The 22,697-nt window shown below is 41.5% G+C and overlaps 1 non-coding gene across 1 annotated transcript; it reads left to right on the top strand.

Moving 5' to 3' along the window:
• Positions 1–4,296: 4,296 nt before the first annotated feature.
• On the top strand, positions 4,297–4,404 carry LOC112767617 (small nucleolar RNA R71). Its single transcript, XR_003185059.1, has one exon. It is a non-coding gene; the product is annotated as a small nucleolar RNA R71 (small nucleolar RNA).
• Positions 4,405–22,697: the final 18,293 nt, after the last annotated feature.

The raw sequence follows: 22,697 nt of genomic DNA, 5'->3' as shown, positions 1-22,697 counted from the left end.
TTGGACCTTGACTTTAACCGCTCAGTCTCAAGTTTTCACTTGACACCTACACGCCACAAGCACATGGTTAGGGACAGCCTGGTTTAGCCGCTTAGACCATGATTTTATTCCTTTAGGCCCTCCTATCCACTGATGCTCAAAGCCTTGGGATCCTTTTTATTTCCCTTGCCTTTTGGTTTTAAGGGTTATTGGCTTTTTTTGCTTGCTTTTTCTCTTTTTTTTTCTATATTTTTTTTTCGCCTATATTTTTTTTTCTGCAAGCTTTGTTCTTTGCTGCTTTTTCTTGCTTCAAGAATTATTTTTATGATTTTTCAGATTATCAAATAACATGTTTCCTAGTCATCATTCTTTCAAGAGCCAACATATTTAACATTCTTAAACAACAACTTCAAAAGACATATGCACTGTTCAAGCATACATTCAGAAAACAAGAAGCATTGTCACCACATCAATATAATTAAGCTAAGTTCAAGGATAAATTCGAAACTCATGTACTTCTTGTTCTTTTGAATTAAAACATTTCTCATTTAAGAGAGGTGATGGATTCATAGGACATTTATAACTTTAAGACAAAGTTACTAACTACTAATGATCATGTAATGAAGACACAAACATAGATAAGCACATAACATAGAAAACAAAAAATAGAGAAAGCAAGAACAAGGAATGAATCCACCTTAGTGATGGTGGCGTTTCCTTCTTGAGGAACCAATGATGTCCTTGAGCTCTTCTATGTCTCTTCCTTGTCTTTGTTGCTCCTCCCTCATTGCTTTTTGATCTTCTCTTATTTCATGAAGCATGATGGAGTGCTCTTGATTTCCACCCTTAGTTGTCCCATATTGGAACTCAATTCTCCTAGGGAGGTGTTGATTTGCTCCCAATAGTTTTGTGGAGGAAAGTGCATTTGAGGCATCTCTGGGATCTCATGGTGATGAGCTTCATACGCCTCTTGAGCTCCATGAATGGGCTCTCTTGCTTGCTCCATCTTTTTCTTAGTGATGAGCTTGTCCTCTTTAATGAGGATATCTCCCTCTATGTCAATCCCACCTGAATTGCATAGGTGGCAAATGAGGTGAGGAAAGGCTAACCTTGCCATAGTGGAAGACTTGTCAGCCACCTTGTAGAGTTCTTGAGGTATAATCTCATGAACTTCCACCTCTTCTCCAATCATGATGCTGTGGATCATGATGGCCCGGTCTATAGTAACTTCAGACCGGTTGCTAGTGGGAATGATTGAGTATTGAATGAACTCCAACCATCCTCTAGCCACAGACTTGAGGTCCAATCTTTTTAGTTGAACCGGCTTGCCTTTGGAGTCAATCTTCCATTGAGCTCCTTCTACACATATGTCCATAAGGACTTGGTCCAACCTTTGATTAAAGTTGACCCTTCTAGTGTAGGGGCGTTCATCTCCTTGCATCATGGGCAAGTTAAACGCCAACCTCACATTCTCCGGACTAAAATCTAAGTATTTTCCCCGAACCATTGTAACATAGTTCTTTGGATCCGGGTTCTTACTTTGATCATGGTTCCTGGTGATCCATGCATTAGCATAGAACTCTTGAACCATTAGGATGCCGACTTGTTGGATGGGATTTGTTAGAACTTCCCAACCTCTTCTTTGAATTTCATGTCGGACCTCCGGATACTCATTTCTTTTGAGTTTGAAAGGGACCTCAGGGATCACCTTCTTCTTGGCCACAACATCATAGAAGTGGTCTTGATGTGCTTTGGAGATGAACCTTTCCATCTCCCATGACTCGGAGGTGGAAGCTTTTGTCTTTCCTTTCCCCTTTCTAGAGGATTCTCCGGTCTTAGGTGCCATCAATGGTTATAGAAAAACAAAAAGCTTATGCTTTTACCACACCAAACTTAGAATATTGCTCGTCCTCGAGCAATAAAAGAAAGAATAGATGAAGAAGAAGAAGAAATAGAGGAGAGGGAGAAAGTGATGTGGTTCGGCCAAGAAGGGTGTAAAGGGGTTGTGTTGTGTGAATTTGATGAAAAATGGAGGGCTTTATATAGGGAAGGGAGGGGGGGTTGTGTGAAAGAGAGTGGTGAGAAGAAGTGAGTGGAGGTAGGTGGGGATCCTGTGGGGTCCACAGGTCCTGAGTGGATCCTGTGGGGTCCACAGATCCTGAGTGGATCCTGTGGGGTCCACAGATCCTGAGGTGTTCAAGGATTTACATCCCTGCACCCATTAGGCATGTAAAAATGCCTTTGTACACAACTCTAGGCGTTCAGCGCCAGGTTGGTGGCCATTTTGGGCGTTCAACGCCCATTTGTGTGCCATTTCTGGCGTTGAACGCCAGAACCATGCCTGTTCTGGCGTTCAGCGCCCAGAAGCTGCCCATTTTGGGCGTTCAACGCCAGCACCATGCTCTGTTCTGGCGCTGAACGCCAGACAGATGCTCCTCCAGGGTGTGATTTTTCTCTTCTGCTGTTTTTGATTCCGTTTTCAATTTTTATATTTATTTTGTGACTCCACATGATCATGAACCTACAAAGACATATAACTAAAAAAATATAGTTAGATAAATAAAAATTGGGTTGCCTCCCAACAAGCGCTTCTTTAATGTCAATAGCTTGACAGTGGGCTCTCATGGAGCCTCACAGATGTGCAGAGCTTTATTGAGACTCTCCAACACCAAACTTAGAGTTTGGATATGGGAGTTCAACACCAAACTTAGAGTTTGGTTGTGGCCTCCCAACACCAAACTTAGAGTTTGACTGTGGGGGCTCTGGTTGACTCTGCTTTGAGAGGAGCTTTTTCTGCTTCCTCTCCATGGTTGCAGAGGGAGATCCTTGAGTTTTAAATACAAGGGAGTTCTCATTCCATTGAAGGACTATTTCACCTCTGTCAACATCAATCACAGCTCTTGCTGTGGCCAGGAAAGGTCTTCCTAGGATGATGGATTCATCCTCTTCCTTTCCAGTATCCAGGACTATGAAATCAGCAGGGATGTAAAGGCCTTCAACCTTTACTAACACGTCCTCTACTTGTCCATATGCCTGTTTTCTTGAATTGTCTGCCATCTCTAATGAGATTTTAGCAGCTTGCACCCCATAGGTTCCCAGTTTCTCTATTACAGAGAGGGGCATGAGGTTTATTCCTGAACCAAGGTCACATAGAGCCTTAAAGATCATGGTGCCTATGGTACAGGGTATTATGAACTTTCTAGGATCCTGTCTCTTCTGAGGCAATGTCAGTTGATCCAGATCACTTAGTTCATTGATGAACAAGGGAGGTTCAACTTCCCAAGTATCAATGCCAAATAATTTGGCATTCAGCTTCATGATTGCACCAAGAAACTTGGCAGTCTGCTCTTCAGTAACATCCTCATTCTCTTCAGAAGAGGAATACTCATCAGAGCTCATGAAGGGCATAAGGAGGTTCAATGGAATCTCTATGGTCTCTAGATGAGCCTCAGAGTCCTTTTGTTCCTCAGAGGGAAGCTCCTTAGTGGTCACTGGACATCCCAGGAGGTCTTCCTCCTTGGGATTCACGTCCTCCTCTCCCTCATTGGGTTCGGCCATTTTGCTTATGTCAATGGCCTTGCACTCTCCTTTTGGGTTCTCTTCTGTATTGCTTAGGAGAGTACTGGGAGGGATTTCAGTGATCCTTTTACTCAGCTGGCCCACTTGTGCTTCCAAATTTCTAATGGAAGACCTTGTTTCATTCATGAAGCTCACAGTGGCCTTGGATAGATCAGAGACTAGATTTGCTAAATTAGAAGCATTTTGCTCAGAGTTCTCTGTCTGTTGCTGAGTGGATGATGGAAAAGGTTTATTATTGTTAAACCTGTTTCTTCCACCATTATTAAAGCCTTGTTGAGGCTTTTGATCTTTCCATGAGAAATTTGGATGATTTCTCCATGATGAGTTATAGGTGTGTCCATAAGGTTCACCTAAGTAATTCACCTCTGCTATTGCAGGGTTCTCAGGATCATAAGCTTCTTCTTCATAAGAAGCCTCTTGAGTACTGTTGGATGCAGCTTGCATTCCATGCAGACTCTGAGAGATCATATTGACTTGCTGAGTCAATATTTTATTCTGAGCCAATATGGCATTCAGAGTATCAACTTCAAGAACTCCCTTCTTCATAGGCGTCCCATTACTCACAGGATTCCTTTCAGAAGTGTACATGAACTGGTTATTAGCAACCATGTCAATGAGTTCTTAAGCTTCTGCAGGCGTTTTCTTTAGGTGAATGGATCCACCTGCAGAAGTGTCCAGTGACATTTTTGATAGCTCAGATAAACCATCATAGAATATATCCAGGATGGTCCATTCTGAAAGCATGTCAGAAGGACACTTTTTGGTCAACTGTTTGTATCTTTCCCAAGCTTCATAGAGGGATTCACCTTCTTTCTGTCTGAAGGTTTGAACATCAGCTCTAAGCTTGCTCAGCTTTTGAGGAGGAAAGTACTTGGCTAAGAAAGCCGTGACCAGCTTATCCCAAGAGTTCAGGTTGTCTTTGGGTTGAGAATCCAACCATAATCTAGCTCTGTCTCTTACAGCAAAGGGGAAAAGCATGAGCCTGTAGACTTCAGGATCTACTCTATTAGTCTTAACAGTATCACATATCTGCAAGAATTCAGTTAAGAACTGAAAAGGATCTTCAGATGGAAGTCCATGAAACTTGCAGTTCTGCTGCATCAGAGAAACTAATTGAGGTTTCAGCTCAAAGTTGTTTGCTCCAATGGCAGGAATGGAGATGCTTCTTCCATGTAAATTGGAATTAGGTGCAGTAAAGTCACCAAGCATCTTCCTTACATTATTATTATTTTCGGCTGCCATCTCCTCTTCCTGTTCGAAAATTTCTGAAAGGTTATCTCTGGATTGTTGTATTTTAGCTTCTCTTAGTTTCCTTTTCAGAGTCCTTTCAGGTTCTGGATCTGCTTCCACAAGAATGTTCTTATCCTTGCTCCTGCTCATATGACAAAGAAGAGGGCACAAAAAAAATAATAATAATAATATGGATCCTTCATACCACAGTATAGGGATCCCTTTGTGAGTGGAAGAAAAGAGGGAGACAAAGAGTGTGATGTAAAGAAAGAAACACAACTGTGAGGATGCCAGAGATGTGAGATGAGATGTTAGTAGATGAATAAATAAATAGAATAAGATGGGAGAGGGAGAATTTTCGAAAAATATTTTTGAAAAAGAGTTAGTGATTTTCGAAAATGGTTTTTGAAAAATGTTAGTATTTTTCGAAAATTTTTTAAAATCAAAAATAAAAATAAGAATAATTAGTTAATTAAAAAGAAATTTTTGAAAAAGAGGGAAGATATTTTCGAAAATTAGAGAGAGAGAGTTAGTTAGGTAGTTTTGAAGAAGTTAAGAAACAAACAAAAAGTTAGTTAGTTAGTTGAAACAAATTTTGAAAAGATAAGAAGTTAGGAGGTTAGAAAAGATATTTTGAAACCAACTTTTTGAAAAAGGTAAAATGAGAAGATATTTTTGAAAAGATATGATAGAAATTAGTTTTTGAAAAAGATTTGATTTTTAAAATCTCAATTAATGACTTGATTCACAAGAAATCACAAGATATGATTCTAGAACTTAAAGTTTGAATCTTTCTTAACAAGTAAGTAACAAACTTAAAATTTTTAAATCAAAACATTAATTGGTGATGTTATTTTCGAAAATTATGATGTAAAATTAAGAAAAAGATTTTTGAAAAATATTTTTTAAATTTTCAAAAATAACTCAGAAAAATGAAAAAGATTTGATTTTTGAAAAAGATTTTGAAAAAGATGAGATTTTTAAATTGAAAATTTGATTTGACTCATGAAACAATTTGATTTAAAAATTTTTGAAAAAGTCAATCCAAATTCTCGAATTTGATGAGAGAAAAAGGGAAAGATATATTTTTTTGATTTTTGAATTTTTATGATGAGAGAGAAAAACAACAAAAAGACTCAATGCATGAAAATTTTGAATCAAAACCATGAATGCATGCATGAATGATATGAATGTCAAGATGAACACCAAGAACACTTTGAATGTCAAGATAAACATCAAGAACATATTTTTGAAAAATTTTTTATGCAAAGAAAACATGTAAGACACCAAACTTAGAAATCTTTCATGTTTAGACTCTAAGAAACGAAAAATGCACATGTAAAACAAGAAAAGACACAAAACATGAAATCATCAAGATCAAATAAGAAGACTTACCAAGAACAACTTGAAGATCATGATGAACACTATGAATGCATGGAAAGTTTCGAAAAAATGCAAGATGCACATGCAGTTGACACCAAACTTATGATATGACTCAAGACTCAAACAAGAAACACAAAATATTTTTTATTTTTATGATTTTCTAATTTTTTTGATTTTTTTTTCGAACATTTTTGTGAAAAATAAAAATAAGGATTCCAAAATTTTTAATATGAATTCCAGGAATCTTGCATTCTTAGTCTAAAGCTTCAGTCCAGGAATTAGACATGGCTCACTAGCCAGCCAAGCTTCAGCATGTAATTCAGACATGACACGCCTGACATACTCATTCCCAAAGGAATTAGACATGGCTTTACAGCCAGCCAGGCTTCAACATGCTTCATGAAACACTAGAATTCATTCTGAAAAATTTTGAATAAAATTTTTGAAAACATTTTTATATTATTTTTTTTCCGAAAACAGATGAGAAAATTTTTGAAAGATTTTTGAAAAATTTTTGAAAACAAAACAAAAAGAAAATTACCTAATCTGAGCAACAAGATGAACCGTCAGTTGTCCAAACTCGAACAATCCCCGGCAACGGCGCCAAAAACTTGGTACGCGGAATCGTGATTACACTTTAATTATGTAAAATTCATTGCTCTTTCTTTCCCTGGAAATGGCGCCAAAACTTGGTACCAAGACCATGGTTCACAACTCCGTGTAACTAACCAGCAAGTGCACTGGGTCGTCCAAGTAATACCTTACGTGAGTAAGGGTCGAATCCCACGGAGATTGTTGGTATGAAGCAAGCTATGGTCACCTTGCAAATCTCAGTCAGGCAGATATAAATTGATAATGGTGTTTTCGAATAATAATTAATAGAATAGGGATAGAGGTACTTATGTAAATCATTGGTAGGAATTTCAGATAAGCGAATGGAGATGCTTTTCATTCCTCTGAACCTCTGCTTTCCTGCTATCTTCATCCAATCAGTCTTACTCCTTTCCATGGCTGGCTTTATGCAAGGGCATCACCGTTGTCAGTGGCTACATCCCCTCCTCTCAGTGAAAAATATGCTCACATGCTCTGTCACAGCACGGCTAATCATCTGTCGGTTCTCGATCATGCTGGAATAGGATTCACCCTCCTTTTGCGTCTGTCACTAACGCCCAGCACTCGCGAGTTTGAAGCTCGTCACAGTCATTCAATCATTGAATCCTACTCGGAATACCACAGACAAGGTTTAGACTTTCCGGATTCTCTTGAATTCCGCCATCATTCTAGCTTACGCCACGAAGATTCCGGTTAAGAGATCTAAGAGATATTCATTCTAGCTTATTTCATGTAGAACGGAAGTGTTTGTCAGGCACGTGTTCATAGGGGAGAATGGTGATGAGCGTCACACATAATCATCACCTTCATCACGTTCTTGGGTGCGAATGGATATCTTAGAAGCGAAATAAGATGAATTGAATAGAAAACAGAAGTACTTTGCATTAATCTTTGAGGAACAGCAGAGCTCCACACCTTAATCTATGGAGTGTAGAAACTCTACCGTTGAAAATACATAAATGAAAGGTCCAGGCATGGCCGAATGGCCAGCCCTTCTGATCTAAGAACCAGGCGTCCAAATATGATCAAAAGATTCAAAGATGGTTCAAAAGATGCCTAATACAATAGTAAAATGTCCTATTTATAATAAACTAGCTACTAGGGTTTACATGAGTAAGTAATTGATGCATAAATCCACTTCCGGGGCCCACTTGGTGTGTGTTTGGGCTGAGCTTGAGTGTTGCACGTGTAGAGGTCTTTCTTGGAGTTGAACGCCAGCTTTTGTGCCAGTTTGGGCGTTCAACTCTGGTTTTGGCTCCTTTTCTGGCGCTGGATGCCAGATTTGGGCAGAAAGCTGGCGTTGAACGCCAGTTTACGTCATCTATTCTTGGCCAAAGTATGAACTATTATACATTGATGGAAAGCCCTAGATGTCTACTTTCCAACTCAATTGGATGCGCGCCATTTCGAGTTCTGTAGCTCCAGAAAACCCATTTTGAGTGCAGGGAGGTCAGAATCCAACAGCATCAGCAGTCCTTCTTCAACCTCTGAATCTGATTTTTGCTCAAGTCCCTCAATTTCAGCCAGAAAATACCTGAAATCACAGAAAAACACACAAACTCATAGTAAAGTCCAGAAATGTGAATTTAACATAAAAACTAATGAAAACATCCCTAAAAGTAACTAGATTCTACTAAAAACATACTAAAAACAATGTCAAAAAGCGTATAAATTATCCGCTCATCAAGCACATAGGGTCATTATGGTAAAATCAGGAGATAATACCATGTTGGGAAGCCAAGATGGAATAGTATTTGCCACGAGGACTGTTAAACTAATGGCAAATTTGAAAAATTGATGTCTTGTTAGAAATGTCAAACAGAATAAATTTTTAATGGTTACAAAATTTATTTAAATTAGTCATATTCAGTATTATCAATGTCTCAATCTTTTATGATCAGAAATAGCTATTTACTTATGACAACAATAACACCTTTCATAACATACCTCATTGACTCCATAAATTCTTTACCCAACAGTGCTTAGGTATTGCTGAACCACGAGAAGATGTAGTGGCGATGACACTAAAAGAAGAAGCAGCGACATTGGCACCTAAAAGGAGAAGCAGCGGAGATGAAAATAGAAGGGAAGCAACAAAAGAAGCTTTTTTTATAAACCAGGGGAAGGTGGTTTAAAATGTGAGAAGGAGAGAGAAATTATTTTTTTAGTGGAATTTCATATTAGACTTGTTTAGCAGTCTGTTGTAGCGTTGGTTTCATAACACTTTTGAAACAAAACCAATGGTCAATGGTTCCATGTTATATCCTAAGATGTTTCTTGTTTGTAGTTTTGTTTTCTTTTAGTCATAATGTAGCATGTCGTGTTCACAGCGTCAGCTCAAAGGAACTTAGGAACATCACTTTCACATAACATGCCCTAGCCATTTCTTGAAGACTTTTATTTCTTCTTTCCACAACGCCATTTTGTTGTGGTGTTCTTGGGTATGAAAAGTTATGTGAAACTCTAAGTTCATCGCAAAAAGACAAACAATAGATGACATGAGGTTTTCATAAGGACTTGCATGATCAAAATCTCAACCTGGCTTTAATACCACAGGGATGGATCCAGGCGTACTCATAAAAGTGAGATCCAAATTTTATGGATGTTTTGCAACTATTTCCCAATAGACCTATAATAGTTTCAAAACAGAGGTCGTCAATGGAACTCTTAACAAAACATCCTGAAATTTTGGTGCTCTTTTCTTTTCCAACACTAGAAATTCCCATGGATTTGATTAGTTTTATTTTTGATAGGTAGGATCCTCATACAAGAGGCAAGGCTAGAGCATACGTGAAACTAAGAAGCAACGATAGGCATATTAAAGAATCAAGTTTTTAGAGAGGAAGAGAATTTTAGCAAGTATTCATGGTGAATATATCACAATGGGTTTTTGAATTCGAAACTGAGTTGGTCCATTACAATGATAGAGGCCTCTATATATAGAGACTTATAGATAAGGCTAAAATCGTCACGACTAATAAAAACAGAATATGTGGCAGATAAGAAGGAATCTTATCTCCTACTACAAACAATACATAAGGACAAACAAATTTAAACAGACTACCAAGATCTAGACACGTGGAGGATGAGGATAAGGATCTTATCAACTCCATTATTACACATTTATTGCATACATAATTATTTGGCTAAGGGCCAGAACTTAGTGATAGGCTCATGCTCCGTGATGTCATCTATGTGTTCTAAATGTGGAGCAAACACGGTTGTATCTTCTTGCTGAAAATAATCCCCAAGTCTTTCATAGGCAGTAAATGGCACTTCAGTTGGTTTTTCAGTGTCATCATCAATTCCTGCAACCACATGTGTTGAGCTAGATAAAAGTGGATAAACCCTTGCATCTAGTTCTTCTTCATAGTTGTAAGTATTTTGAGAGAATGGTGGATTATCCCACGGGCTTGAGTCTTGAGCGAGTGATGGGGTTTGAAAAGAGATGGACCCAGTAAGAAAATTAGTCTGGAATTGTCGTAACTCTTCTTGTATTGTTCTGGTTGTCTTCGAGGAGCTAGAACTGTCTTCTTCTTGGCAGAGAGAAAGTCCTTCAATAATTCCCGATAGCGTATTGATATTAGGGTTATTGCAAAAAGTAAGATGTTTGGCAAGAATGTTGAGATAGCTTTTTTCATCTATGGGCCACATCTTTGAATGCTCTACTATGTTAATGTTGCATCATGTTTAGAGGGTTTCTTGCTTGTAATAGAACTGTCTCCTTAGGACAAAAGAACAAGAAAATTTCTGCTTCTTTTTGTGAGGAATATTCCATATTCCATGAGCCTCCAGTGCATTGTAAAGTTTCCCTCGTCATGTTGGGATAGGGACAAACATAGTCAGAAGTTGTTCAAGGAGTGACCCCGATAATTACCTATCACAAAGCATGATATATGGCAAGAGCGGTAACAATTATGGCACAGTCATATTGGGCAGAAAGTGCCCACATGAACTATAACATTTCTTCTAGAATTGGTCCCATGATGATGGGGATGATGTAGTAAGGAAATTCAATATCAAAATATCGAGGGTTGGCTGTTATCTGCATAACAAGGAGGAGTCTATGTAACCAGTAAAACAGACATTGTTGGGCTAGGGTTTTTTACTTCAGTGGGATTTGTTGGCTTGGCTGAGAAAGGTAAAGGCTCTACTGGTCTTCTATAAAAATGATGGTCTTGAGGGCAGTCTGAAAGAAGAAATATTGGTAGATTGATGGTGTTTATTGTTAAAAGATGGAGGATTTTTGTTGAGGTTCTTTATTAGGACGAGAGAGATAATCGGCTATTATGTTATGGTTTTCTTTGATGTGCTTAACTGTGAATTTATAGCGAGAAAACCAATCTTTCCATCTTAAGAGTTGTGAATCTGGAAGTGTCTTCCCTTTGGTTTCCAACATTGATGGAAATGATGTATTGTCCATTTCCACGATAAAGTGGTAAGGACTTAGATGAAAGCTGAATTTCTTTATCCCTCTTTTGACTGCAAGAATCTCTTTGTATGTGGCATGGTAATGCTTTTCTGATTCTTTGAATTGTCCACTGGCATGTGCACAGTAATGTCTTGTTCCATCAATCTCTTCAAGTAGAACATCTCCCCAGTAATTGTCGCTAGCATCAGTTTACAGAATGCGTTGTCTTTTGCTAGGGATTTTTAATGGATGGGGTTTTTGAGCTACTTCTTTTAAGTGCTTGACAGCTGCTGTTTGTTCAGGACCCCAAGCTGGGGGTTGCTTTTTCAGCATCTTTGATAACTGACTCGTGTGCCTAGACACATTTGGAATAAAGTCCACAACGCCCAAGAACTATTGGACTTGTTTTGTCGACAGGTGGTCGTCAGGAAAATTTAACAGTTCTTTAAAAATGTGATCTCCTGGTTGGAAAAATCCATCTCGAAAGGTTATTCCCAAAAATTTAATTTGGGCCTGTCTAATGTGACTTCTTTTTATAGATAACATGATTCCATATTTCTCAATAATGGTAGCAAATTGGGCCAAGAGAGTTTGATGAGTTGGACCATCTTTTGAGAACAAGAGAATGTCATCTATGTAGATTAGGGTTGAATGGAGTATGGGCTCAAAGATTTTGATCATGGTATTTTGGAATAATGATGGAGCCACCTTTAATCCAAATAGCATGACAGTCCATTGGTATTGTGCATCAGGTATACAAAAACCTATTTTGTATCTATTTTCAGGATGAATACCAAGCTGCCAAAATCTAGCTTTTAGATCAAACTTGCTAAAAACCTTAGCATCGCTGAGGCGAGAGGTGATGGCATTAATTCTGGATATTAGGAATTTGTCATCTTGAAAGAATGTATTTAAGGGTCTGTAATCAATGACTAATCTCTTTTTGCCTCAGATTTGTTCTAATCTTTTTTCAACATAGAAGGCTTGACACGCCCAATTTGTTCAGATCTTTTGTCATAGTAACGCAGCACATTCTTCCTTGGCTAATTTTAAATCTTCAGGATTCATTCCTGAATGAGTTGTTTTTGTGAGATTGATATCTTCATTCTTCTTGAAAGGTAGTCGGATATAGAATTCTTGATTTTTCCACAGAGGGAGAGGATGGACGAACTTGTCATGGCTGTCACACCAAGTTTTCAACAATCTTTTCTGAACGTCTTCATATTCTGAAGGGGCCTTGCTGATTTCAAAGATACCAGTAGTAGTGACGAATGGCAAGAAGTTTTTCTTGTATTTTAATCCATCTGGCCATATGGAAATTCCTTGTGTCCGATAATAGGCATCGAACCCAAAAAGTACGTCTTGTTCAGGAAGATAGCTTCCTAAGACTCTTAGCCATGTTGTTGCCCCTAGGAATATCTGAAACCCGACATTTTCTTTAGAAATGAGATCAATTGTGAAGATCTCTTTGTTTGCTGCAGTGAATTTTTTGTTGAAGGGGATCCATGTTTCTGGAGGAAACAAGTCAGGTCTGACTACTGGAGCGCAGGATCCTGTAGGAGTCGCGAATGAGGGCCTGGTGGTGGCTGCGTCGCGACAGATGGAAAGCTGTGGGGTGCAAGTGGCGAGCGATGGGGAGTCGCAAGCGACGAGGATGCATTGGGCGAGCGAGGTGAGTGCGAGTGGAGGGTGAAGCAGAAGTGCGATGGTGGCTGTCTTTCCTGCGCGAACGACAAATGAGGTGGCGGAAAAGGATGCAAGGACGACTGGCGATGGTGCGCGAGGAGGTGCAGTGGCGGCGCTACGGCGGCACGACGAAATCGCGACAACGTGGGGCATTGGGGAGAGGGATTAGGATTTGTGGTTTTGTGTGGTGAATGGTGAGTGGAAGTGAAAATAAATTAGGGTAAGTTTTGATTTAAAAATACCATTAATGTTAATTAATCAAATTTTGAATTTAAAAAAATAATTTAAAATTAATAATTATTAATTAAGTTGTTCAATTCTTGACTGGTTAGACACTTGGTTCCCTATACTTTTCCTTTATCCTATTATTAATGAAAGAGTAAAGACCTAATTCGGTCTTTATCTATTTTTACAAAAAACAAAATGATTCCTGTCTAATAAAAAGAGACACTTTGATCTTAAACCTTTTTATTTTGGGACAATACGATCTCTCTATTAAAAAATACATAAAGTAGTAATAAAAATTAAGTTTTTTGGAGTTTTATTTATAATTTGAAATTTTTATTTACTAATAGTGGTTAAGTGGAGAAAAAGCATTATTAGAAGTAATATTATATGGAGAACAAGTAATTACAGTACAAAAATCTTTTAAAGAGAAAAAAATAAGATCGAATAAGAAATGAAAAAAGAGAATAGTAATGTTGATAGTATTTGTTCATACCCTGGCCCAACGCTAAGGCCCAGGTCCAAACGGAAGGCCCAATCCAAAGGATTGGGCCTCACCCCAACGCCGACCTTCGCCCTGAGAAGTCGGTTCTTGCCACGACTTGCTCTAAAGAAGTCGGGAACAAAGATTAGCTGGCAGATAAACACTCATTCAAATGAGTAATTGCCCCTAAAATCTCTCTACCCACTTCCAGGAGCTTTATCCCAACTTCCCTAAGATAAAGGGACGGTTATTCCCCCCTTAAATGGTGGAACTACTGCAACGGTGGTTATGGGTTCACCATTATAAATACCCTGACATCTCTTAGGTATCACTAAGCCCAATACTCTCTAAACCTGCTTATTCCCTTGCTAACTTAGGTATCGAAGTGTCTTTGCAGGTACCACCCCCCGCTCATTCATACTCACAAGTCGGACGGAGGCACCAGAACGTGATTCTCTTCAAAGGCTTCCCCCTTTAGGTGATTGAGCCAACCTAACAAGTCCAGCCCATTAATCTCCGGTTACCCATCGTAACATTGGTGCCGTTGTCAGGGACCCGAGAGATCAGCCACTAATAGCGAATATGTCACATGAAGACGGTTATGTAGCGTCAGATTCCGAGCAAGAAAATCTAGATACCGGAAACAATGACGCAGATCTAACTCATCACCAGGGAACCAATGACCAACATAGGGAAGGCACCTCCAGATTGAAAAATCCGAAGATGAACTCCTCGGAGAGGCGTGAATCGGAAAAGGACGGACCATCCCATGCGACTGAACTAATGGGACTAGTCCATGGCCACCAAGGTCGTTTGGAACAGCTGGAACAGGAGCTGGAACGACAAAGGGAGGCAGAAAAGAACCTAAGGAAGGAGATGGCACGACGAAAAGAGTTAGAGGAAAAACTCTTAAAACTAGAATCCTCCCTCAAAGGCCGGAACTCCCGTGGCGATCGAGAAGAGTCGCCCCTAGGAGGAGAGGACCCCTTCAGTGAGGACATAATGAGGGCAAAAGTTTCAAGAAACTTCAAAAGCCCTGATATGAACATCTATGATGGAACCACGGACCTGAAGCATCATTTAAGCAATTTTAAAAGCCGGATGTATCTGGCTGACGCTTCTGATGCAACGCGCTGCAAAGCTTTCCTGGCCACCCTGTCAAAAGCGGCGATGAAGTGGTTCGATAGCCTCCCCCCATGGTCGGTCACCAGCTTTGAGGACCTCTCGAGGAAGTTCTTAATGAGGTTCTCCATCCAGAAGGATAAAGTCAAGCATGCACCGAGCCTCCTGGGAATAAAGCAGGAGGTCGGAGAACCTCTACGGGACTATATAGAAAGGTTCAACAAAGCATGCTTGGAGATTCAAGACTTGCCCATTGAGACAGTTATTATGGGGCTAGTAAATGGGCTTAGAGAAGGTCCCTTCTCACAGTCCATATTAAAAAGGCACCCCGCCTCCTTAAGTGATGTACAAAAAAGAGCTGAAAAGTACATCAACATGGAGGAGAATGCCAGACTACGAGAGCCGAGCTGGCGACCTGGGCACCCCCACTCGGTAAAAGAGAAAAAAAGAGAGCCCAAGAAAAAAGAAGAGCTCGTTCTCGACAGACCAAGGAAATATCACTCTTATACTCCTTTAAAGGTTTTCATAGTGGATGTATACAGAGAAATCTGCAATACTGAAAGACTGCCGCCTCCCAGGCCCATTAAAAATAAAAGGGGAGGAAGTCGCAGCGACTACTGCAAATACCATAAGATATATGGTCACTCCACAAATGATTGCTACGACCTCAAAAATGTGACAGAAAAGCTGGCCAGAGAAGGCTGACTTGACAGATATCTCATGGAAAGGTCGGACAATCATGGGAAGAGAAAGTGAGATGATGGGGACAGAAGAGACCCACCACCACAAACCCCCGAGAGACACATACACATGATCTCGAGAGGATTTGCGGGAGGAGGACTCACCAAGTCATCTCGCAAGAGACACCTCAAGCGAGTCTACCAGGTCGGGAGCGAATCACCCGACCTCCCTACTATCTCATTTACAAAGGAGGATGGGCAAGGAGTAATCCCTGGACACGATGATCTAGTGGTGATAACCATGATCCTAGCCAATGCCCATCTCCACAGAACCCTAGTAGATCAAGGGAGTTCAGCAGACATCCTTTTCAAGCCCGCATTCGACAAACTAGGGTTGGATGAAAGGGAGTTAAGAGCCTACCCTGACACCTTGTACGGGCTAGGCGACACGCCAATAAAATCACTAGGATTCCTACCCCTCCACAATACCTTCGGAAAGGGGGAAAAATCCAAAACTCTGAGTATAGACTTTATAGTTATCGACGTGGGGTCAGTATATAATGCCCTAATCGGCAGAGCTACCCTAAATTGACTCGAAGCGGTGGTGTCTACCCCTCATCTTTGCATGAAATTCCTGACACCTGCGGGGATAGCAACGGTACGGGGAGATCAGAAATTGGCAAGAAAATGGTACAATGAAATCCTGAACCTGAGGGAAAAAGGCAAGGAAGTCCACACCATAGAGCTCAGTGGCGCAAGGGCCAAAGAAGAGTTGCGACCACAGCCAGGAGGAAAAACTGAGGAAATACAGGTCGGCAAAGAGGAAGGGAAAAACACCAACATAGGTACCAACCTAGAGGAAGTCTTAAAGCAAAGGTTGACCAAGCTCTTAAGAGACAACTCTGACCTCTTTGCCTGGAAAGCCTCCAACATGCCCGGGATAGACCCCGAGTTTATGTCCCACAAGCTCTCAATACATCCAGGATCCTGACCTGTACAACAGCGAAGGCATAAGCTCGGCCCGGAACGAGCCCAAGCGGTAGAGGAGCAGGTACAAGCATTCCTAGAAGCCGGCTTCATCAGAGAAGTTAAATATCCAACATGGCTAGCGAATGTAGTGCTAGTCAAGAAGCAAAACGGCAAGTGGAGGATGTGCGTCGACTACACCGACCTGAATAAGGCATGTCCCAAAGACTCTTATCCACTCCCAAGCATTGATGTTCTAGTGAACTCTAGCTCGGGATATCAATACTTGTCGTTCATGGATGCCTACTCGGGATACAACCAAATTCCAATGTACAAGCCGGACTAAGAGAAAACGTCATTCATCACGCCCAGAGTAAACTACTGCTACGTGGTCATGCCTTTTGGATTAAAAAACGCAGGGGCCACATACCAAAGGCTGATGAACAAGGTGTTCACTCCCCACCTCGGGAACTTAATGGAAGTCTACGTGGACGACATGCTAGTGAAAACCAAGGACAAAGCCGACCTCTTGACAGACCTCTCGCAAGTCTTCGACACCATAAGGTTACACGGGATGAGGCTAAATCCCGCAAAGTGTGCCTTCGCGGTGGAAGCTGGAAAATTCCTAGGGTTTATGCTAACACAAAGGTGGATCGAACCAAATCCAAACAAGTGTAAAGCTATCCTGGAAATGAAAAGCCCGACTTGCTTAAGAGAGGTTCAACAACTGAATGGCCGACTTGCAGCCCTCTCCAGGTTCTTGGCAGGGTCAGCATTAAAATCCCTTCCATTGTTCACTCTACTAAGAAAGAGATGCCAGTTCGAATGGACTCCAGAATGCGAAAAAGCATTCCAGGAGTTCAAAAGGTTCTTGAGCCAACCTCCAATCCTAACCCGACCTCTAGTTGGGGAAGACCTTGTCCTATATTTGTCTATAGCAGACAAAGTTGTCGCATCAGCCCTGATAAGAGAGGACGAGGTCGGACAACATCCAGTGTACTTCACCAGCAAAGTTCTACAGGGCCCCGAACTAAGGTATCACAAACTAGAGAAGTTTGCCTACTCCTTAGTAATAGCCTCACGGAGGTTACGGCCTTACTTCCAAGCCCACACGATAAGAATCCGAAAGAACCAACCTATGAAGCAAATCCTCCAAAAGACGGATGTTGCAGGGAGAATGATTCAGTGGGCGATAGAGCTCTCCGAGTTTGACTTAAAGTATGAAACTCGGACAGCAATCAAAGCCCAATGCCTCACCGACTTCATAGCAGAGTACGCGGGAGACCAAGAGGAAAATCCAACTATGTGGGAACTATACGTAGATGGATCCTCAAACAAGACCGGAAGCGGTGCAGGCATAATACTGGTTAATAAAAAGGGAACCCAAATAGAGGTCTTCCTCAAATTTGAATTCCCAGCTTCAAATAATCAGGCAGAATATGAAGCCCTGATTGCAGGATTGAAACTGGCAGAGGAAGTCGGTGCAACAAAAGTGATGATATTCAGTGACTCTCAAGTGGTGACCTCCCAGATAAACGGAGGGTATCAGGCCAAAGACCCAAATATGAAGAGATACTTGGAAAAAACTTTGGAACACCTCGGGCGCTTTGCAGAAACCGAGATCAGGCATATAACTCGGGATCTTAATAGCAGAGCAGACGCCCTCTCCAAGTTAGCAAGTACTAAACCAGGGGGAATAATAGAAGCCTGATCCAGGAAACTCTCCAAGAACCCTCTGTGGTGAAAGCAGAGGACAAACAAGATGTCCTTGAAATAATCGGTCTAAACCTCGGATGGATGAATCCCTTGGTCGAATACCTAAAATTCGACATCCTCCCCAAAGAGGAAAAAGAGGCCAAGAAAATCCGGAGGGAAGCACAATACTATACTCTGGTGAAAAATATCCTCTATAAAAGAGGAATATCAACGCCATTGCTGAAGTGCGTACCGACCTCAAGGACCATTGAAGTACTAGAGGAGGTTCATAATGGGATCTGTGGAAACCATCTCGGAGCCAGGTCACTGGCCAGAAAAGTAATCCGAGCTGGGTTCTATTGGCCGACCTTGCAGAACGATGCCACAGAATTTGTGAAAAAGTGCCAACCATGCCAGATGCATGCAAATTTCCACGTGGCTCCCCCCGAGGAGCTCATCAGTATAACTTCTCCATGGCCCTTCGCAAAATGGGGAATGGATCTGTTAGGTCCTTTTCCCCAGGCCCCAGGACAAGTCAAATACTTAATTGTGGGAATAGACTACTTCACAAAGTGGATAGAAGTAGAACCATTAGCTACCATCACAGCCCAGAGAAGTCGGAGGTTCCTCTACAAAAATATCATCACAAGGTATGGGATACCCTATTCCATTAATACAGATAATAGAACCCAGTTCACCGACTCTACCTTTAGAAGCCTAGTGGCCAATATGAAGATCAAATACCAGTTCACCTCGGTGGAACATCCACAAGCAAATGGACAAGCCGAAGCAGCTAACAAAGTCATACTGGCAAGACTAAAGAAAAGACTACAAGATGCAAAGGGAGCTTGGGCCGAGGAGCTCCCACAAGTATTATGGGCTTACCGGACGACACCACAATCCGCCACAGGAGAAACACCCTTCCGACTTGTCTATGGCATAGAAGCCATGATACCAGTGGAAATCAGCGAACAAAGTCCAAGGGTGATCCTCCATGACGAGATCGGAAACATACAGGGGCACAAAGAGGAGTTTGAATTGCTCCCCGAAGTCCGAGAGCAAGCCCAGATAAGAGAAGCAGCATTGAAACAAAGGATGACTACCAGGTACAACAAAAAAGTCATTCGAAGAAGTTTCACCCCAAACGATTTGGTTTTGATCAGAAACGACAATGGAGTCAACAAATCGGGGGAAGGAAATCTCGCTGCTAATTGGAAGGGACCATACAAAGTTAGTGAGGTCTTAGGAAAAGGCTATTATAAGGTGACCAACCTAAACGGCACCGAGTTACCAAGGTCGTGGCATGCTTGTAACATGAAAAGGTACTATCGTTAAAAGCGAACTCTACTCCCTGATGTATTCTTTTCCCAACTTCATGATTTTTTCCCAAAAGAAAAGGGTTTTTTCTGAAGGGGGATTTTTAACGAGGTATCATAGTAGAGACTAAGGGAAATAGATTATAAAAACCCTTAGTAGCAGTAAAAGTACCTTCCCAAATAAATAAAGATCTTTTAGAATATCTCTTATAAATTTCTTCTCGCTTTTCTTTCTTTCTACAAAACGCGCCGACTTAAGCTCGACAAAACGTGAAAATCTCATGAACCGACCTAGATGGTCGTCAGGATGAAACGACGAGGTACAAGTCGGTGTAAAGAGGTTATAAAAGTTGATCGTGAGAAACTCGGAAATGTTCCGACTCATAAGACGAAATGAAAAAACCGAGCAGCAAAGAAAACGCATCGCAAAAATAACCTAAGTCATAGGAACTCAATAAATCAAAAAAAATTGAGCATAAAGAATACCAAAAAAGAGATCGAAAAACCTATTAAAAGCGCCAAAGCTAAAGACTGTCCTAAGTTCTTAAAGAAAAAAGAAACTCAAAAGGAAGGACAGTCAGCCAAGAAAAAGGGTTTTCAAAATAAGGATCAAAGGGGTTTTCCAAAAACCTAAAATCAGAAAAGCATGCACACAAAAAGACAAAGAAAGGTAACTTAAACCCTTATCCAAAAAAGGGTATTTCTAAGTATTTTGTTTACGGCCTTAAAAGGCCAAGAAAAATGTTAGCAGACCACCACCACATAAAAAAAATAAGTTTAAAAAAGAGGGGACCCACAGGTCGGGCCCCCATATAGCCACAATCAATTTTTTCAAAGAACATCACCACCAGAGCCGAGAGGATTAGAAGGAGCAGCACCAGAGTCAGGAAGAGTAGTCGGAGCGCCATCAGGACCAGGGAAAGAAGTGTCCATAGGAGAAGGAGTGGAGGTTCCCGGAGCCTTCGAGGAACTCGGAGCATCCTTTGGTCGGAGAGGAGACTCCATTATCCTCTGCCCCCGAGTCTTTAAATCTGACTCAGTGACATATTGGGGAGAAGGAGGATAGACTATAGCCCCGTCAATGACGACCTTGTCCGGGTCCAAAGGAGAGAGATCTAGGTCGGGAGCAAGAACTCCGACCTGTTCCTTAAATATCCTCCATGCTTCCTCGGCCCCGTCAGCAATAGAGTCCTCCAACTCGGTATAGTCATTCCGAACTTTCAGTAAATCCTTCTTCACCACCACGAGGTCTTCGAACAAGCTCGAATAACTCTCCTGTGCCTTCAACCTCAGGCCCTCCTCCATGTTGCACTGAGCCTGCAACTTGCTTTCCCTCTTCCGGAGGCCATCCCTCTCCTCCTTCAATTTGGTGACCTCCTCCCTCAGTCCCTTCTCCTGCTCCTGATATAAGAGAAGCCTCCCCTCCAACTCTTCAACCCTCGAGGATGAACCCAGAGAGCTAAGAGGAGTCTTCTCAAAAATATCAAGGAACTTCGTGCACACCCCCGCCGCCCTGATACTCTCCTGAGCCAGAATAGTAAGGTGGTTCCGAATAGAAACATCATCCATACCTATACGGGTATGAGGATAGATGTACTTTCAAACAAATTGAGGCGCATCCACTTTAGCCTCACCTTCAAAAGAAGAGCTAGACTCTAAAGTCTTGCGCTTCTTCTTTTCTGGCTTAGGGGAAGATCGGGGAGGAGGGGACGGCTGAGAAGAAGTCGAGGAAGGAATAACAATAGGTCGGGAAGGGGTCCCCAAACTGCGGGAAGGAGGGGGAGGAGAAGGAAGAGAAGAGCTAGTTACCCTGGAGCCACCAACTCTGGCGCGGGATCTTGCCTTGGCAACCTGAACTCTCTAGTAAGACTCCCTGGAATTCTTTTTCGCCATCTCGGTAAAAAATAAATAGGTAGCCAAAGTCAGCAAAACAAGTCAGAAGAAACGAAGTCGGAAAATATAAACAAACCAAAAGCTACCTAATTGTGTCTGGACAAAGGTCGGAGCCCCCTAGAGAAACTTTTGGTATCCAGATAGGGGGCCCTCCCCCACACTTCTCGGAGGAACCCCACAATGGCTGCCTCCACTTCATCCAGGTCATCCAAACTATATTTCTCACAGGGGGAGGCCTCTAACCAGTACAGAGGAAAGCGAGGAGAAGAACTCTCATCCAGGAAAAAGGGGTGGTGACCCTTTACAACTTGAACTTTGAAAAAATAATTTTTAAAGTCGTGAAAAGATTCATCAAAAAGGGTGAAGACTCTCTGACCTTGTATAGCTCGGAAAGATACCCACTGTTGCTTGTTATTTTGCCCACTAAAGGGCTTAGTCATGTGGAAGAGGAAAAAGAAAATCCTCAAGGACGTCAGAAAGTCTAAAGCATGACTAATGAACTGGTAAATTTTCAGAAAACCCCAGGAATTGGGGTGAAGCTGGGTAGGAACAACACGGGAGTGACATAGAACAGCGATCTCAAAATCAGAAAAAGGGAGAAAAATGCCCAGGCAGGTGATCATACTCTCATACATATAGAAGAAATGAGGGGCTGCCTTAGAAGCCCTCCCGAAACAAACCCGGTCTTCCGAACCCGGGGCAAGCAGCTCATACTTTGGCTCATTCTCATCAGAGGTGCAGAGCCTGTGATGAGTGTGAAGGTTGGTGATAAAATCGATATCAACCATAGGTTCTTTCCCTAGGACTGTGACGTCGACCCACTGAGCAAGAAGTTCAAGGGAAGACATTTTTTCCTAAAGAGGATTAGTAAAACCTACAAAGGGAAAAAGGAAAAGAATCAAAAACAGGGTCTCTAAGGGGCCTGGAATCAAAACAGAAGTCTACAAGCCAACTCCTCTCTCTAAAATAAAAGCATGCAAACAGAAGCACCTTATGAAAAGAGAAGAGGCGAAAAAACTAATCTTTGCCTGGAAAAAGGATAGAGAAAGATGAATGCCTTCAAACAAGAATTCCCCACGAGCAGATGAGAAGAGGTTTGAAAATTCGCAGAAATGAAACAACGAAAGAGAGGGAAAGTATTTATAAACACGTTAGGGGCATAAAAGTAAAAATAGAAGCGGTCATTAATGGGTGCACCGTTACCAAGGTAATTAATCCCTACGTGAAGGTACACGAACCTCTAACGGACGCGACGTTTGATTAGACGCAACTGTAAAAATTCAAAAGTCACGAAAAGTCACGTCGGTTCCAAGCGATCACATCGGTTCTTCCACAGGTCGGCTACGACCTCGAGTAGAATACTCGAACCCAAGTCTTAAAAGAAATTGGGCTCGAGTAGGGGCACTGTTCATACCCTGGCCCAATGCTGAGGCCCA

Source organism: Arachis hypogaea, chromosome 17 (genome assembly GCF_003086295.3).
Source record: "Arachis hypogaea cultivar Tifrunner chromosome 17, arahy.Tifrunner.gnm2.J5K5, whole genome shotgun sequence".
In the NCBI taxonomy this organism is placed as follows: domain Eukaryota; kingdom Viridiplantae; phylum Streptophyta; class Magnoliopsida; order Fabales; family Fabaceae; genus Arachis; species Arachis hypogaea.
The sequence above is the reverse complement of the archived record's forward strand: the minus strand, read 5'-3'. Positions and strand labels throughout refer to the sequence as shown.